We start from the raw sequence: 15,086 nt of genomic DNA, 5'->3' as shown, positions 1-15,086 counted from the left end.
AATTGAGCTATCATATCTTTGAATCCTTATAACTTTTTTTTAAAAACATTTTCAAATCATTTTTATTAGATATAGTATTAATATGAGTGTAACACTACTTTGTAATGCATTTTTGATGTGTTTCGTGACACTTTTTGATAAGCGAAACAGTTAACCAGTGCTCTGAAGTTCTAACATAAATCTCGATTGCGCTCAAACGATTGCATTTACGTTTAACTTGTAATACCAGCTGTAAGCTTGCTTATTGCTTGCTTGCAAACGTTTGCACTACACTCATAATCTTGCCCATAATATTTGTTTCCCCCAATATTCAGTGGCTGCCTACTTGGTATTCATTTAGTTTAAAACTAAATGAATACTGAATTTTCATTAAACATTTACCTTAGTTTTTAATAAAATGAATATAAATGTTTTAAAGCTACAGGAGAAAATTTCACCTGTAGCTACACTTACCTTAATGTTTTCTGGAGAGCATGGAGAGCACTCTAAGGTAAGTATTAACCACTTGCAAAAAAATAAAGTAAACAAATGAATACTATTGATTTTTGTCAGTATTTTTTCATTTTCTTTAATTTTCATTGTGCATTTATTAGGATTTTCGTGACAAATGTGCATTAGTCTGAAAATGATTGGATAGATCTGCAGCCTGCACTAATAAAAGGCTCTCCCTGCTTTAGAATTGTACACATTCTGCACACACCTATGTATATATATATATATATATATATATATGGGCAAAGCATGCAAAATAGATTAAAACTGAACCTCTCTGGCTACATGTTGGCAATACCCTTTTTACATCATGTTATGTGCGGTAGCTGTTTGTTAAAAAAAAGTAAGTTGCTATAAAATGCTTTTGCATGGGGGGCTAATGGATTGGAATATGGTTTTATTGGAATAGAATCTAATCTGAAGAAAGCTTTTTGTGCTGTTTAGAGTCTGCTGGCTCTCCTTTGCTCTAGAGGCGATTTAGTGTATGAGACAGTCTGGACTAAGTTCAGCTAACTGGCATTAGTGAGTAAGTTTTAATCAAAAGAAAAAATAAAGTTTACCTGTATCTTTACTGTGTAGCTGATTACAGATTTGACCTTTTTTATGTTTATTTAAACAGTTTGCTAAGGGAGAGAGTGAACAGCCGCACATAGTGCTACCACAAAGACGCACGTCGCATAACACTGTTGGGATGGGAATGGGGAACAAGAGGATTTCTTCTGTAGCCTCCTTGTGGAAAAAACAAGAAACAACATCCAATGGGTCTTTATTAGCAGTAGCCCCCGGTTATATCACTATAGATACATGGTTATATGATATTCCCAAATCTTATGTAAATAGAATCTCTCTAGTGATGTCTGGTTTTAGTATCTATAATAAAATATTAATGCCTATAAACCAGTGGCAATAAAACATTTACAAATTCCTGATATCAGCAAATTGTAACTTTTTTAACTGTGTTTTAGATTAACCAGTCGGGTCTGCTTTGCTACAAATCATAAAATATCTTAGAACAGACAATTACGATATACGAATTCCTAAAATATTTATATTTCATCTAGTTTTTAAAATGTAGCATTTCTAGAAGTTAAACAGCTTGAAATAATAACAGTTACTGAAGAGCAAGCTAAATAATAAATACCAGGAACTGCTGAGAATAAGCGCATATGTAACCCTTTACTTACCGATTGTAAATGGACCGTAATCAAAATGTAATCTCCCCATAATATATTTAAGGAAAAATTACCTGAGCCTGTAATATTCTTTACAGTGATTGCTTCATTTTCAGCACATTCTCATTCATATTTGTCCCCAACTGGCCACACACCAGGCATTTCAAGTTGTGTATCCCTGAACTACAGATGATTTGTAAAATCTTGTAAAATCAGTGTTACAATATTTTTAAAACATTTTAAAAAAATACATTGTACTGTAAATAGTTTCCTATTTGATGTGTTCTAAATTATCCATTTCCTTCTGGAGTGTATTAACTTATTTACAAAGAGCTCCTTTACCTTTATATTGTCATGTAAAATGTCTGCTTTTGTCTGTCTCTCTTGCTTTCTCTCCCTCTCTCTCTTCTCTTCTCTCTCTCGCTCTCTCTTTCTCTCTCTCTCTTGGTCTTCTCTCTCCATGGAAACATTAGAATTAAAATTCAAAAATAAACACAGTAACAAAAATCAGAATCATGTCTACATATTATTAAATACATATGTTCTTACACAAAACCTTGCATAGCCTGTGAAATTGTATCTCACAAACATATAAGAAATAAAAAAATTGCCAGTAAACTTTTCTAATAGTTGGATGTTGATGCACTATGATGGCCCCTACATCTGTAGACACTCCGCCTCCGCTACAGCTGCTAGGAGTGTAATTACAGATAAGGGTACTGCAAATTGGAGCATATACTGTGACTTTTGTACAAACTAAGTAATAATCAATTCTGAAAAGAGATTCCCAAAGAGAATGGAGAAGTCAGGTTTCTGTATACTGTAGAGAATTTACAGATCTTATGGGGGAATTGTATTCAGCTCTCTTCATACTTCTTAGGTCTCTCTATAATTTCTCACAGTCAAAATAATTTACTGACTTCTCCGTGTGAGCACTTGAAATACAATGTGTCTGTACCTCTCAACTGTTCATATCTGCCAGGAGCAGGAAACTGCGTTGTTACAGCTGAAACGTTTTTATGTCATAAAGCTGAGAATGAATGGACGTGACAGGTTACCTTTTAAAAAGTTTGTGTCCTAAAATAACTGCACTAATCATGTGCTATGCTGGGATCTCACTTCTTACAACCAACACAAAAAAATAATCTTTACAATTTATAAATGAATGTCTTTTAGATGCCTGAGAGTTCACAGATAAGTCTGCAATGAATGCTGGGGCTTTTCAGTTTGTAACGTAACTGCTTGAGAGTATGAAATAAAAATTACAACACTTATCACCAGCCATAAAGAATTATTAGTGTGGTCACTAAGACACAGAACTGATCATATCCATTATCTATGCCCAGAATAAAGCAGTTTTATTAAATGACATTAAACACTACCAGGTAATTACAAGTGGAGAGTAATTTAACGCTCGCGCTCAATAATTAACTGCTCTAGAAGTAAGTTTTTTTGCACTTGTATTGTGAATTGAAAGTAAACTGTTTTTGTTTTTTAACCCAAAGAACACAAAAAGCTGAAGTTTTAATATAATGTACATGTTCACGTATTCTCCCATAGAAGTCAATGGAGAAATAAAGTGCGGGGGGGAAACGTACACCCCCTTCGTGCACAAACCTGATTGCATATTATCACGTGCGCTAACCAGACATTAAAATATGAATATTTCACATTCTAATGTTCTTCACATAGCAAAATATGTTCTATTTATTCCTAAATACATATTTATATTATTTATATTTATTTATATTTTATATATATATTTATATTTTATATATATATAAAATATATATATATATATATATAAAATGTTATTTTGGTACTATTTATATCTATAAATATATACCGTGTGTATATATATATATATATATATATATGTGCAAAAAGATATGTGTAGGTATGGCGCTGAAAGTACACCCTAAAAATAATTCTAAACAAGAGTATGAAACTTGCTGCCTTCGAATGCCTATCTAGTGTGAAATGTGCCCCCAAGTACTATTCACCTGATAGATATAAAATGTAAAAACTAGGGTAAAGGGAAAAGGGAATTTATTCAAATGTAACACTCTACCGTTAATAAAATAATAACTAAAATCTGGCTTAAATGCTAGCTGAAATGACTTAAATAAATATAAATATAAAAAGCAGCAAAATGTCTATACAAATGAGACACAGAAATATACTTGTGAACGTCCAATAACAGATGTAAACTCCTATAGATATATATAGAGATAGTCCAAATCTAATAAGCAGGTCTAAAAGTTGATAATTCGTCGTTCCACAACGTTCCCGTTGGGAGCCTACTTACACTCCTTTACCTCAATCACATGAGGTAAGTGCTGCGTAGTGTACAGATAAGTCTCTTTCCTGGTGTCGGCTGATAGAGGTGTTTCTTCTTTCAATACTGATCTCTTTTTCGCTCTTTCCCGTAATAAGTGCAATCATGTAAGAAAAAGGACATGCAATAGTGCAACACTGTATAGTAATATCACACTGTTTATTAGAATATAAAGATGTACACTTACATCAAAAGACCTCAATAATATGAGGTAATAATATGAGGTAATTAAAAACTTTAAGAATGTCCTTTTACTCAAATGCGGGAAAACGGTGCTTGTGGAATATGCACTCAGTGCAAACATAGCATAAGGTAAGATACAATTTCTGTGTCTCATTTCTATAGACATTTTGCTGCTTTTTATATTTATATTTATTTAAGTCATTTCAGCTAGCATTTAAGCCAGATTTGAGTTATTATTTTATTAACGGTAGAGTGTTACTTTTATAATTATCTCTGTTATATACGTATTTCTGTTTAATTACACAAACAATTTATTTCAGTAGCACTGCGGCAACAATACTACTATCAGCACTAGCACATTAACGGCTAGATTTAGAGTTTTGTCGGTAAGGACCCGCGTAGCTAACGCCGGCTTTTTTCTGGCCGCACCATAAAAATAACTCTGGTATTGAGAGTCCACATAAAGGCTGCGTTAGGCTCCAAAAAAGGAGCGTAGAGCATTTTTAACGCAGCTTCAACTCTCGATACCAGAGTTGCTTACGCAAGCGGCCAGCCTCAAAAACGTGCTTGTGCATGATTCCCCCATAGAAAACAATGGGGCTGTTTGAGCTGAAAAAAAACCTAACACCTGCAAAAAAGCCGCGTTCAGCTCCTAACGCAGCCCCATTGTTTGCTATGCGGAAACACTTCCTACGTCTGCACCTAACACTCTAACATGTACCCCGAGTCTAAACACCCCTAACCTTACACTTATTAACCCCTAATCTGCCGCCTCCGCTATCGCTGACCCCTGCATATTATTATTAACCCCTAATCTGCCGCTCCGTAAACCGCCACTACTTACATTATCCCTATGTACCCCTAATCTGCTGCCCTAACATCGCCGACCCCTATATTATATTTATTAACCCCTAATCTGCCCCCCACAACGTCGCCTCCACCTGCCTACACTTATTAGGGTGCCAAATCGAATCTCTGGAGGAGACAGGTTAGCAAAACTTAACAAAAAAGAGGCCTTTTGGATATACAAGCTAAAAACAGGATTTCCCAATGGGATGAACAAAATATGGGATTTACAGCTATATACTGGCAACTAATAGATCACAATGAGAATCAGTAGTCATTTTGTGCCGAATACATTTACGGAATATATATGTTCATAATCTCATTGTAGTTTATATAAATTAAACAAAAAAAAAAAAAAAAAAAATAGAGTTCACTGTTTCGGAACTTAGAGCTAGCTCCCAGTAAGACAATTACCGGGTACTAACCCGCTTGCCAATTAAAGAGATTAAAGTTACCACTATAGCATGTGAAAAAAGCTCCCAGTGTAACAGGTAAGGGTTACACTTATATCACTAAAAGCAGAAAATTGTATAAATTTCGGAACTTAGAGCTAGCTCCCAGTAAGACAATTACCGGGTACAAACCCGTTTGCCAAATAAATAGATTAAAGTTATTACCATAGTATGTAAAATAAGCTCCCAGTGCAACAGGTAAAGGCTACATATATATCACTATGAGCAAAAAATTATATCAAGTGTAAAAATTGAAAAAATTGAAAAAGTTGTATAATACACTGTTAGTGACTATAAAGTTAGTTCATAGGGAAACAAACACATAAATTACCTGTAGAGTCAGTACATACAGTTTGTAATCTGTAACATATGAACAAATCAAGTGCACATGTATACTTTGTTAATGCACCTTATAGACTCCACATTCTATTTATGTAGACTCAAAAAGACATAATAAGATACAAAAAGATATAAAAGCATCTTGACTAACTAAAAAAGCCTAATGTAAAATCTTGAACTTTCCACTAGTATTGTAATCTTATCTAATCCTTTAAACTGCAAACATATTAATATGTAAAAATTGTTTAATGTAAATATTGTATAAACCTATGTATTATTCATATTATGAAAAGGTGAGATTTATTGGAGCTTAGGATTTATAACCCTAGTTCAGTAATAACATTTGTCAATCAGCTAAACTGAACATGTTTCTTTTAAAAGTGTAGTACACTAAGGGTTAAAATTTTCGACTCCAATAAATAGTCTAGAAGGAGTCGAAAATCCCTGATGAAGTGCTCAGTTTGAGCAGGAAACGCGTCGGAAGGCAGTCTTTCCCCCTGTGTGTTTGGGTAACAATTGTATCTGTGCTTATATCAATTTTAAAATGATTTAATAAAGTTTACTAATTTTTAACTAAGTTGTGCTGCCTGCATTCACCTCCACTAACTTCTTTTGGAATTTCTTATACACTTATTAACCCCTAATCTGCCGAGCGGACCGCACCGCTACTATAATAAAGTTATTAACCCCTAATCCGCCTCACTAACCCTATAATAAATAGTATTAACCCCTAATCTGCCCTCCCTAACATCGCCGACACCTAACTTCAATTATTAACCCCTAATCTGCCGACCGGAGCTCACCGCTATTCTAATAAATGTATTAACCCCTAAAGCTAAGTCTAACCCTAACACTAACACCCCCCTAAATTAAATATAATTTTAATCTAACGAAATTAATGAACTCTTATTAAATAAATTATTCCTATTTAAAGCTAAATACTTACCTATAAAATAAATCCTAATATAGCTACAATATAAATTATAATTACATTGTAGCTATTTTAGGATTAATATTTATTTTACAGGCAACTTTGTAATTATTTTAACCAGGTACAATAGCTATTAAATAGATAAGAACTATTTAATAGTTACCTAGTTAAAATAATTACAAAATTACCTGTAAAATAAATCCTAACCTAAGTTACAATTAAACCTAACACTATACTATCATTAAATTAATTAAATAAAATACCTACAATTACCTACAATTAAACCTAACACTACACTATCAATACATTAATTAAATACAATATCTACAAATAACTACAATGAAATAAACTAACTAAAGTACAAAAAATAAAAAAGAACTAAGTTACAAAAAAATAAAAAAATATCTACAAACATAAGAAAAATATTACAACAATTTTAAACTAATTACACCTACTCTAAGCCCCCTAATAAAACAACAAAGCCCCCCAAAATAAAAAATGCCCTACCCTATTCTAAATTACTAAAGTTAAAAGCTCTTTTACCTTACCAGCCCTGAACAGGGCCCTTTGCGGGGCATGCCCCAAGAAGTTCAGCTCTTTTGCCTGTAAAAAAAACATACAATACCCCCCCAACATTACAACCCACCACCCACATACCCCTAATCTAACCCAAACCCCCCTTAAATAAACCTAACACTAAGCCCCTGAAGATCTTCCTACATTATCTTCACCATACCAGGTTCACTGATCCGTCCTGAAGAGCTCCTCCGATGTCCTGATCCAAGTCCAAGCGGGGTGCTGAAGATGTCCATGATCCGGTAGAAGTCTTCATCCAAGCGGGGCAGAAGAGGTCTTCCATCCGATTGAAGTCTTCATCCAAGCGGGGCAGAAGAGGTCTTCCATCCGATTGAAGTCTTCATCCAAGCGGGGCAGAAGAGGTCTTCCATCCGATTGAAGTCTTCATCCAGGCGGCATCTTCTATCGACATCCATCTGGAGCGGAGCGGCAGCATCCTGAAGACCTCCGACGCGGAACATCCATCCTGGCCGACGACTGAACGACGAATGACGGTTCCTTTAAATGACGTCATCCAAGATGGCGTCCCTCGAATTCCGATTGGCTGATAGGATTCTATCAGCCAATCGGAATTAAGGTAGGAATATTCTGATTGGCTGATGGAATCAGCCAATTAGAATCAAGTTCAATCCGATTGGCTGATCCAATCAGCCAATCAGATTGAGCTCGCATTCTATTGGCTGTTCCGATCAGCCAATAGAATGCGAGCTAAATCTGATTGGCTGATTCAATCAGCCAATCAGATTTTTCCTACCTTAATTCCGATTGGCTGATAGAATCCTATCAGCCAATCGGAATTCGAGGGACGCCATCTTGGATGATGTCATTTAAAGGAACCGTCATTCGTCGTTCAGTCGTCGGCCAGGATGGATGTTCCGCGTCGGAGGTCTTCAGGATGCTGCCGCTCCGCTCCAGATGGATGTCGATAGAAGATGCCGCCTGGATGAAGACTTCAATCGGATGGAAGACCTCTTCTGCCCCGCTTGGATGAAGACTTCTACCGGATCATGGACATCTTCAGCCCCCCGCTTGGGCTTGGATCAGGACATCGGAGGAGCTCTTCAGGACGGATCGGTGAACCTGGTATGGTGAAGATAAGGTAGGAAGATCTTCAGGGGCTTAGTGTTAGGTTTATTTAAGGGGGGTTTGGGTTAGCTTCGGGGTAGGTGGGTGGTGGGTTGTAATGTTGGGGGGGGGTATTGTATGTTTTTTTTACAGGCAAAAGAGCTGAACTTCTTGGGGCATGCCCCGCAAAGGGCCCTGTTCAGGGCTGGTAAGGTAAAAGAGCTTTTAACTTTAGTAATTTAGAATAGGGTAGGGCATTTTTTATTTTGGGGGGCTTTGTTGTTTTATTAGGGGGCTTAGAGTAGGTGTAATTAGTTTAAAATTGTTGTAATATTTTTCTTATGTTTGTAGATATTTTTTTATTTTTTGTAACTTAGTTCTTTTTTATTTTTTGTACTTTAGTTAGTTTATTTCATTGTAGTTATTTGTAGATATTGTATTTAATTAATGTATTGATAGTGTAGTGTTAGGTTTAATTGTAGGTAATTGTAGGTATTTTATTTAATTAATTTAATGATAGTATAGTGTTAGGTTTAATTGTAATTTAGGTTAGGATTTATTTTACAGGTAATTTTGTAATTATTTTAACTAGGTAACTGTTAAATAGTTCTTAACTATTTAATAACTATTGTACCTGGTTAAAATAATTACAAAGTTGCCTGTAAAATAAATATTAATCCTAAAATAGCTATAATATAATTATAATTTATATTGTAGCTATATTAGGATTTATTTTACAGGTAAGTATTTAGCTTTAAATAGGAATAATTTATTTAATAAGAGTTAATTAATTTTGTTAGATAAATATTATATTTAACTTAGGGGGGTGTTAGTGTTAGGGTTAGACTTAGCTTTAGGGGTTAATCCATTTATTAGAATAGCGGTGAGCTCCGGTCGGCAGATTAGGGGTTAATAATTGAAGTTAGGTGTCGGCAATGTTAGGGAGGGCAGATTAGGGGTTAATACTATTTATTATAGGGTTAGTGAGGCGGATTAGGGGTTAATAACTTTTTTATAGTAGCGCTCAGGTCCGCTCGGCAGATTAGGGGTTAATAAGTGTAGGCAGGTGGAGGCGACGTTGTGGAGGGCAGATTAGGGGTTAATAAATATAATATAGGGGTCGGCGATGTTAGGGGCAGCAGATTAGGGGTACATAAGGATAACGTAAGAAGCGGCGCTTTGCGGTCGGCAGATTAAGGGTTAATTATTGTAGGTAACTGGCGTCGACGTTGTGGGGGGCAGGTTAGGGGTTAATAAATATAATATAGGGGTCGGCGGTGTTAGGGGCAGCAGATTAGGGGTACATAAGGATAACATAGTTGGCGGTCGGCAGATTAGGGGTTAAAAAAATTAATCGAGTTGCGGCGATGTGGGGGGACCTCGGTTTAGGGGTACATAGGTAGTTTATGGGTGTTAGTGTACTTTAGAGTACAGTAGTTAAGAGCTTTATAAACCGGCGTTAGCCCAGAAAGCTCTTAACTACTGACTTTTTTCCTGCGGCTGGAGTTTTGTCGTTAGATTTCTAACGCTCACTTCAGACACGACTCTAAATACCGGAGTTAGAAAGATCCCATTGAAAAGATAGGATACGCAATTGACGTAAGGGGATCTGCGATATGGAAAAGTCGCGGCTGAAAAGTGAGCGTTAGACCCTTTTTTGAGTGACTCCAAATACCGGAGGTAGCCTAAAACCAGCGTTAGGAGCCTCTAACGCTGGTTTTCACGGCTAACGCCAAACTCCAAATCTAGGCCTTATATTGCTACATTGATCAAAAACATCTCTTGTTATCTCACCCCATAGCATAACATGTGTGAGGCATACATTTTACATACACATGTAGGAGGAATACTATTATTATTAATAATTTTCCAACAACATCATTCTTTTGTGCTAGTATACTTGCTAGCAGCGCTAACATTATTCTCTATGGTCCTCTTACACCCTAAACGTTGAATACACTACATATTGGGTTCTTTTCCAGAGTGTTGCGCCATTTGAATAAATTCCCATTTCCTTTTACCCTATTTTTTACATATATATATATATATATATATATATATATATATATATATATATGTGATGGTATTTTGGTACGATGTATATCTATAACTATATAGATATATATATACAGATAGGAATATCTATTTATAAATACATAGGACATATTCTGCTATGTACAGAACACTAGCAGGTCAAATATTTACAGTAAATACACAGTGTAACACTTTATTAAATATGAATATTGCATACATATTATTTTACAATATTTCAACTACTTCACTTCAAAGGGTCCCAATGCACGTATATATAGTTGTCCTCATATAGGATGTTCTCTTAAGTTTACATACCCTGGCAGAATTTATGATTTCTTGGCCATTTTTCAGAGAATATGAATGATAACACAAAAACTTTTCTTTCACTCATGGTTAGTGTTTGGCTGAAGCCATTTATTATCAATCAACTGTGTTTACTCTTTTTACATCATAATGACAACAGAAACTACCCAAATGACCCTGATCAAAAGTTTACATACCCTGGTGATTTTGGCCTGATAACATGCACACAAGTTGACACAAAGGGGGTTAAATGTCTATTAAAGGTAACCATCCTCACCTGTGATCTGTTTGCTTGTAATTAGTGTGTGTGTGTATAAAAGGTCAATGAGTTTCTGGACTCCTGACAGACCCTTTCATCTTTCATCCAGTGCTGCTCTGACATTTCTGGATTCTGAGTCATGGGGAAAGAAAAATAATTGTCAAAGGATCTGTTGGAAAAAGGTAGTTGAACTGTATAAAACAGGAAAGGGATATAAAAAGATAACCAAGGAATTGAGAATGCAAATCAACAGTATTCAAAATTTAATAAAGATGTGGAAAATGAGGGGGTTCTGTTAAAACCAAACCACGGTCAGGTAGACCAAGTAAAATTTCAGCCACAACTGCCAGGAAAATTGTTTGGGATGCAAAGACAAACCCACAAATAACTTCAGGTGAAATACAGGACATGTGGTGTGGCTGTTGCAAGATGCACAATAAGGAGGCACTTGAACAAAGATGGGCTGCATGGTCGAGTCACCAGAAGAAATCCATTACAATGCAAATGCCACAAAGTATCCCGCTTGCAATACGCCAAACAGCACAGAGACAAGCCTCAAACCTTCTGGCACAAAGTCATTTGTAATAAGGAGACCAAAATTGAGCTTTTTGGCCACAACCATAAACAATATATTTGGAGATGAGTCAACAAGACCTATGATGAAAGGTACACCATTCCTACTGTGAAACACGGAGGTGGATCGCTGATGTTTTGGGGATGTGTGAGCTACAAAGACACAGGAAATTTGGTCAGAATTGATGGCAAGATGAATGCAGTATGTTATCAAACAGAACACCTTATTTTCCACTTCTTGATTACAGTTTGAACACTGCTGATTTGCATTCTCAATTCCTTGGATATCTTTTTATATCCCTTTACTGTTTTATACAGTTCAACTACCTTTTCCCGCAGATCCTATTACAATTCTTTTTATTTCCCCATGACTCAGAATCCAGAAATGTCAGTGCAGCAGTGGATGAAAGATGAAAGGGTCTGTTAGGAGTCCAAAAACTCATTGACCTTTTATACACACACCCTAATTACAAGCAAACAGATCACAGGTGAGGATGGTTACCTTTAATAGACATTTAACCCCCTTTGTGTCAACTTGTGTGCATGTTATCAGGCCAAAATCACCAGGGTATGTAAACTTTTGATCAGGGTCATTTGGGTAGTTTCTGTTGTCATTATGATGTAAAAAGAGTAAACACAGTTGATTGATAATAAATGGCTTCAGCCAAACACTAACCATGAGTGAAAGAAAAGTTTTTGTGTTATCATTCATATTCTCTGAAAAATGGCCAAGAAATCATAAATTCTGCCAGGGTATGTAAACTTAAGAAAACATCCTATATGAGGACAACTATATATATGTAAACTTAAGAGAACAACTGTATATTATATATATATATATATATATATATATATACTGTATATATATATATATATATATATATATATATATATATATATATATACATATACATATCTATTTATATGTGTACTAGTCCTAAAGCCTGTGTACACTGGCCAATTTATTAAGTACTACGGTTCCAAACCTTGCTCCCTCTCTCTCCCCCCTCTCTTTTGCGCTCTCTCTCCCCCCTCTCTTTTGAGCTCTCTCCCCCCTATTTTGTGCTCTCTCTCCCCTCTCTGTTGCTCTCTCTCTCCCCTCTTGTGCTCTCTCTCTCCTTCTCTTTTGCTCTCTCCCCCCTATTTTTCTCTCTCCTCTCTTTTGCTCACTCTCTCTCTCTCTTCCCCCCTCTTCTGCTCTCTCCCCCCTCTTTTGCTCGCTCTCTCGCCCTCTTTTGCTCTCTCCCCCTCTTTTGCTCTCTCTCCCCTATTTTGCTCTCTCTCCCCCCTCTTTTACTCTCTCCCCCTCTCTTTTGCTCTCTCTCCCCCTCTCTTTTGCTCTCTCTCCCCCTCTCTTTTGCTCTCTCTCCAACTCTCTTTTGTGCTCTCTCCCCTCTCTCTTTTGTGCTCTCTCCCCTCTCTCTTTTGTGCTCTCTCCCCCTTTCATTTGTGCTCTCTCCCCCTTTCTTTTGCGCTCTCTCCCCCTCTTTTGTGCTCTCTCTCTCCCTCTTTTGCGCTCTCTCTCTCCCTTCTCTTTTGCACTCTCTCTCCTCCCTCTTTTGCGCTCTCTCTCCCCCCCCTCTCTTTTGCACTCTCTTTCTCCCCCTCTCTTTTAAGCTCTCTCTCTTCCCCTCTCTTTTGTGCTCTCTCTCTCCCTCTCTTTTGCGTCTCTCTCTCCCCCTCTCTTTTGAGCTCTCTCTCCCCCCTTTTGTGCTCGCTCTCTCCCCCTCTTTTGCACTCTCTCTCTCCCTCTTTTGCGCTCTCCCTCTTTTGCACTCTCTCCCCCTCTTTTGCTCTCTCCCCCCTCTTTTGCTCTCTCCCCCCTCTTTTTCTTTCTCTCTTCCCCCTCTTTTGATCTCCCCCCCTCTTTTGCTCTCTCTCTCCCCCCATCTTTTGCTCTCTATCTCTCTCTCTCCTCCCTCTTTTGCTCTCTCTCCCCTCTTTTGCTCTCTCTCCCCTCTCTTTTGCTCTCTCTCTTCCCTCCTCTTTTACTCGCTTTCTCTCTTTCCCTCCTCTCTTTTAGTCTCTCCCACCTCTCTCCCGTCGGCCACACCCGTCACGCTCCAGGCCCTAAATATAATGATATAATGATTTATTCAAAGCAAGTACATAGATAACATAACTGTGAAGTTTTAGTGCCCATAAAGCAATGAGTGCTGCTGTGTTATACTTAGGGTTTCTAGGCCAGTAAGGGACCGCTCACTAGAGAAAGCAGCCAATGGCTGGAGTCTGTATTTTCCCTTCTAAATTACAAGAAAAGGGGACAAAATAACAACGGAAATAAACTGCAGAGTGTTTTTATTGCACATAAGTAAACGTTTTATTGTATAATCTGAAGGTGCCTTTAATCATGTGATATGAGAATAATGCATAAACTTTAGCAAACCCCAGTTTATCCTGAGGGGCACATTTATCATTGTGGGAGCAAACATTATCCGATATAGCAGATCATGTCCGCTGCACATAGATAAATGCCGACAGCATACGCTCTCAGCATTTATCATTGCACCAGCAGTTCTTGTGAACTGCTGGTGTAATGCCGCCCCCTGCAGATTCGCTGTCAATTGGCCGCTAGCAGGGGATGTCAATCAACCCAATCGTATTCAATCGGGTTGATTTCTGATGATTTCTGTCCGCCGCCTCAGAGTAGGCGGACAGGTTATGGAGCAGCGGTCTTTAGACCGCTGCTTCATAGCGTCTGTTTCCTGGCGAGCCTGAAGGCTCGCTGGATACACGGGGAACTTGATGAATATGCCCCTGAGTCTCTTTCTACCTGTGTGACTGCAGTTCAGATGTCACAACCACAAGACATTTATTCTTCTACAATTAAATTTATTTGTTCTTTTCCTCAGTTTCACAGGCGCCTTATACTAATGCTTATCCTGTCATAACAGTAATCAGATGCTGCTTGTCAGGGAATTGCAAATAGAAATGTTTTAGAAGTGTAAGTGTGCCAGCCTGTGTGACAAATGATATGTTATTTCACCTAAATGTACACATTAATGCCGGCACAGACACAATGCAATGTGTCCTCTCATGCAGGGTAAATCTAGGTTTTAAAAATCTAAGAGCCATTTCAAAAAAGTCAAGTTAAAAAATTATCCAGTTTTAAACCTCTTGCTTGCCAGTAATGAAATCCTGTAACACACAACAGTAATTTCACCTTTTGGTTGCCATCAACACACACAAAACAGGGATGCAATTGATTGGCAGAAACACACAAGGGCAACCAAGTGGTTAAACTACTGCTGTATATTCAGCAATAGTTTATTTCCTTGGCTTGGCTTACTTATGTATGATAGAACTGTTTGAGTCGTCTGCTTTGCTTGACTGTTCAGTCCAGAATCATAACATAAATTATTTACATCCTTCACCTGACACAAACATGCAGACTAGTTATATAAATGTTAAGAAAAATGAAATAACTCTGAATACAACAACATAGATGATAATGTCCCTTTAATTCTACAAATAAAATAAGATGCAAATCAGTCAATACCACTGTTTTTAAAACCTGCCCTCA

Source organism: Bombina bombina, chromosome 9 (assembly GCF_027579735.1).
Source record: "Bombina bombina isolate aBomBom1 chromosome 9, aBomBom1.pri, whole genome shotgun sequence".
In the NCBI taxonomy this organism is placed as follows: Eukaryota; Metazoa; Chordata; class Amphibia; order Anura; family Bombinatoridae; genus Bombina; species Bombina bombina.
Note: the sequence above shows the minus strand (reverse complement) of the source record.